The sequence below is a fragment of the Myotis davidii genome, unplaced genomic scaffold (genome assembly GCF_000327345.1).
Source record: "Myotis davidii unplaced genomic scaffold, ASM32734v1 scaffold925, whole genome shotgun sequence".
NCBI lineage: Eukaryota > Metazoa > Chordata > Mammalia > Chiroptera > Vespertilionidae > Myotis > Myotis davidii.
Genome location: NW_006296531.1, coordinates 294,846 through 299,798, shown reverse-complemented (window position 1 = coordinate 299,798; position 4,953 = coordinate 294,846). Strand labels below are relative to the sequence as shown.

The window sequence follows — 4,953 nt, the reverse complement described above, 5'->3', positions numbered from 1 at the left end:
GCCCGAGCGGAGCGAGCGTGGGGCGGTGGCGGCCTGCGGTGAGACCTCATTCCGTCCCGGCGGGAGGGAGGAGGGCGCTAGGCTCCCGACTTCCCGGCCCGCGAGGCGAGGGGAAACCCCGCGTTAGGCCCGTTCCCGACCCGGGTTCGCTTTGTGACCTTGGACTTGATGGTCAGCCCGGGCCTCCGTGTCCCACCCGCACACAGAGCGTGCGGTTCCGTGCCCTGTCAGCCGCGAGGGCGGAGGAAGCAGGGCTACTCCCTTCCTCCGGCCCGAGGTGGGGGCCAGTGGGAGCTGTGGTTTTCCGACTTACCTTCCCCAGGTAGACTGCGGGGAGGAAAAGTGAGGCGACGCCAAAAACTACCCCCGCCCCCGGCATATTGTGCCAGCAGGTAGGTTATTGGCTTATGAGGGTTAGTTTTGGAAAGGAGACAAGTAATAGAGCCTTCTTGATTGTAGGAACCACGGGGAGGACAGCGGAAAGGAGGATAATGGTACTTTAAATTAAATACCACCCCGACTGGGAAAAGGAACTCATTTCTACAAACAGTTATTGTCATCCGCTATGTGTCAGGTATCGCTCTAGGGGCTGTTTAGCTACAAAATGAATGACATATCTAGTTAGTCCTCAAGGGCATCCCAGATTCGTTATGCAGATAAGGCATTTACACAGATTCATTGAACAACCTTTGCCAGGTACTGGAAATGTGCTAGGCACTGGGAATACCAAGATGGCTGGAATGTGTCATCCTCGCTCACATTATAGAGAGGGAAGCAGACATGAAAATAGACTAATGCAATGAGGTAACTGCTGCAAGATGAAGGAATCTTAGGGGCAGGGAAGAAGACAGAAGGGACGGTCTGTGCTTGGCTGAGTCCTGTAGATGTTAAGTGCACAAGGTGGCCAGGCAGCGGGAATAACCTGTTTGCAAAGGCAAAGGCGCTTTCACGAATAGGAAGTGTTTGCACTGCAGCACCCTGAGCTTTCAGCAGTCATTGGAGAGCGTGGGACAGGTGATGGAAAGGGCGACAGGGGCCTGACCAGGAGGGCATTATGAGCCAGGTTAAGTTTTTATTCTGTAGGTCTTGGGAAGCAATGAACAGGAAGTGACATGGAGGTCAGTGAAATGCTGGATTGGAGGACCAAGAGGCAACCTCCTTCCTGCAGGTGTTAGTGAAAACTTTGGGGAGGAGGTGATTGTTGCACTTAGATAGTGCGTATCTGGCCTTTCACAAGTTAAGGGAAAGGATTTGTATCAAAAGTAAATGCTTTTGTCTGTAATGTAAGTAAGACTACAGCTCCAGTTGGCTTAATGCATGCTATTAACTCTCATTATTGGAAGACAGCAGGTAAAGTGGTTTCAGGACTGACTTAATCTCTTGGCCCTGGTTCCATTTCCCCTCAACTTTCTTAGCTTTACCTGCCGTCACCCACAACTTAGGAGTGAAATGGCAGTAGCAGTTCCAGGCAACCATGTATAGAAGTCTCTTCCTGAGATTTCTCTCAGGATGGCAGGAAACTGTTCCTAGAAGCTCCCAGCAAACTTCCTCAGATTGTCACTGAGCCAGATGAAGGCATACTTCTGAACCAGTTCCTGTTTTGAGCAGTCACCTGCAAGGCGGATGGTATTCATTTGACTGGGTTAACTCAGTTGGGATTCACTCCTGGAGTTTTGAGAGCAAGGCCACTGCAAACTTTTTTCTCAAATGCCCCATAAAATAGTTTGAAAAGCTTTGTATCCTCTTACACATATGTAAGTTGACATCCAAAATGTCTCATCTTTTTTTGTCATAAATTTGAATAGTTGCAAAGATATTACTTTTGGTGTATTATAAATTTTGACATTTCAAATTTCAAAATTAAACCTCATGCCATTTTTCCTGGATGCCTGTCCTTGGTTCATTCTTCTACCTTCTCTGTGACCTCCATCTATTAGCATCCTACTCCTCCCTTCTTCCCCCCACTTCATTTTGGGCACACTCAGGTCCAGCCCCAGTATCTAGGATCAGTCTGATAAGCCCAACAGGAATGTGATTCTAATTCAGAAAAAGGGATCTAGTCACTTGTTTTACTTGCCTCCCTGTCTCAGTCATTGCAAGTGTGTCCTGATTAACATGCTCATAGTCCCTCACTCGCTCTCTCTTCCATCATGCATATCTCTAGATCCTCAGCTGCCCTGGGGCTGTCAACAGAAGTTTAGGGAAAGGTAGGGGCAGTCAAGATGGGGATAGGAAAAAAGAGCAAGAACTGACAATTTGTCTATAATACTGCTGCTGTGCACATGGTTAGCTGCTTGGTAGATCAGACCTTGGGTAGGGATGGTTGCACCAGATGGAGAGTGGGATAACTTCAGTCGGTAAGACTGCCGAACAGAGTGGTTTCCAAACCTGGTAGGTCATCAGAATCACCTGCGGTACTTGTTAAAAATACAGATTCCTTGGCCCAGCCCTGGAGATTCTGATTCTGAGAGTTCTGAGGTGGGAAATAAGTATTTTAAAAGATTTTCCACTGTCTAGGGCGGGGGGAAAAATGGACACATATGTAATACCCTTTGTAATACTTTAAGCAATAAAAAAAATAAAAGATTTTCCAGTTGATTCTTATGCATCTGGCCTAGTTCCAAGCCAGAATCATTATTTTTTTTTTAATATATTTTATTGATTTTTTACAGAGAGGAAGGAAGAGGGATAGGGAGTTAGAAACATCGATGAGAGAGAAACATCGATTAGCTGCCTCCTGCACACTCCCCACTGGGGATCGAGCCTGCAACCAAGGTATATGCCCTTGATTGGAATCGAACCCAGGACCCTTGAGTCCGCAGGCCGATGCTCTATCCACTGAGCCAAACCGGTCTGGGCCAGAATCATTATTTAAGATTCATCAAAACAGAACAAAACAAAATAAAAAACATCTTGCTATGATCGCAAGCCTATTAAACAATCTTCAGATCTTACTAAACAATTTTGAGTGTTTTATGTGGTTGAGGGGTCCCGGGTTCGATTCCGGTCAAGGGCATGTGCCTTGGTTGCGGGCACATCCGCAGTGGGAAGTGTGCAGGAGGCGGCTGATCGATGTTTCTAACTCTCTATTCTCTCCCTTCCTCTCTGCAAAAAATCAATAAAATATTTTTTTAAAAAAAGAAGAACTGACAATATATCTCTAATACTGCTGCTGTGCACATGGTTAGCGACTTGGTAGATCAGACCTTGGGTAGGGATGGTTGCACCAGATGGAGAGTGGGATAACTTCAGTCGGTAAGACTGCCGAACAGAGTGGTTTCCAAACCTGGTAGGTCATCAGAATCACCTGCGGTACTTGTTAAAAATACAGATTCCTTGGCCCAGCCCTGGAGATTCTGATTCTGAGAGTTCTGAGGTGGGAAATAAGTATTTTAGAAGATTTCCCAGTTGATTCTTATGCATCTGGCCTAGTTCCAAGCCAGAATCATTATTTAAGATTCATCAAAACAAAATAAAAAACATCTTGCTATGATCGTAAGCCTACTAAACAATTTTCAGGTCTTACTAAACAATTTTGAGTGTTTTATGTGGCTTCCCATTGTAGATTTTCATCTGGGCATTGTGGTCCTTTCAGAGCATATTTCTCATTGTTAATTAATAGGTGGGTATCTGGCTTATGCATTAGTATTTTGTGAATGAGGTTTTCCGAGCTTGCTGTAGGATGCATTGAAAAAAAGAAACATTTAAATATCTTCAGATCTTACTAAACAATTTTGAGTGTTTTATGTGGTTTCCCATTGTAGATTTTCATCTGGGCATTGTGGTCCTTTCAGCGCATATTTCTCATTGTTAATTAATAGGTGGGTATCTGGCTTATGCATTAGTATTTTGTGAATGAGGTTTTCCGAGCCTGCTCTAGGATGCATTGGAAAAAAAACAACCAACCACAAATCCAGGTCTGCAGCACTGCAGACTCTATTCTGAACCGTGGAGATCCAGTTGAGGTCTGCTTGTCACCCCCCAGACTGAGGACCAAGAGTGGTCATCTTCCCCCTCAGCTGGCACCTCCATCTTATCTCTCTCCAGAAACAGCTAATTTCAATTCAGAAAAGTGAAGAAGTGAGAAACAGAAAGATAGGAAATTTTGTTTGGAAATGTAAATTTAGGCTATGCATAGTAGAGTGTTTCCATATGACGATGAGGTTTAATGTGTGGCTGTGCCTCTGGGAAAATCAACCAAATGGAGATTGGCTTTGATTTGTATATGAGGAGATACCTATAAAGTAGTATTTAACAGATGACATTAAATATTGTGTCACTGGTAAAATGCGAAGCAAAAGAATGGTCACAGATGGGGTCAAATTTAGTTGGGGAAGACTTTCTGGATTTGATTTTTGAACCAGATCTTGAAGCTGGAGATAGGTGCTTACCTAACTTTCATATCTTTATCTTGTTTTATGGTGGGCAAATGATTTTTCCATATGGTGTGGCCATGATTGATGACTTTGTAAAGAGCTAGATGATGGAAAAGAAGTAACTATAGGAGGGATGAGGGTGGAAAGGAAAGGCCAGAGAGGGGTCCTGAAGTAGATAGGGACTTGTTCTTGGCTGAGTACCAGTATCAGAGAGAAATTTATTTAAGGCAATATGTCCCAACGCAAATGGTACCATGGATGAAGATAGCTAAATTCTCCACAATGGATTCTTACAATTATATGGACACACATTATTTATAATTTTCAACAAATAGGCGAAATCCAGCTTTTGGATGCCCACCCTTACTCCATGGGATAATAAGAGAAATGCTGAGGCAAGAAAAATTGAAGAAGATTCCAGTTTATTTTGAGGAGTAGCACAAAGAGTTTCCAAGGCTTCAGGATTCCAATAGGAGGTCAAGTTCCTAACAGGTGTTGGAGGTATTGTGGGGGGAGGTATTACCAGGGCTGCACTGATGAGTGACTAGAGAGGCCCCAGGGTAGGAGGCTGGAAGGA

The 4,953-nt window shown here is 44.4% G+C and overlaps 1 protein-coding gene across 1 annotated transcript in view; it reads left to right on the top strand.

Annotated features, from left to right (window-relative positions):
* Positions 1-6: 6 nt before the first annotated feature.
* ZFP3 (ZFP3 zinc finger protein) overlaps positions 7-4,953 on the top strand; it is a 13,637-nt gene continuing 8,690 nt past the window's right edge. Inside the window, exon 1 of the mRNA XM_006771882.2 lies at positions 7-38. The gene's annotated coding sequence lies outside the window, so the exon portion shown is untranslated. The remainder of the gene's footprint in view (positions 39-4,953) is intronic.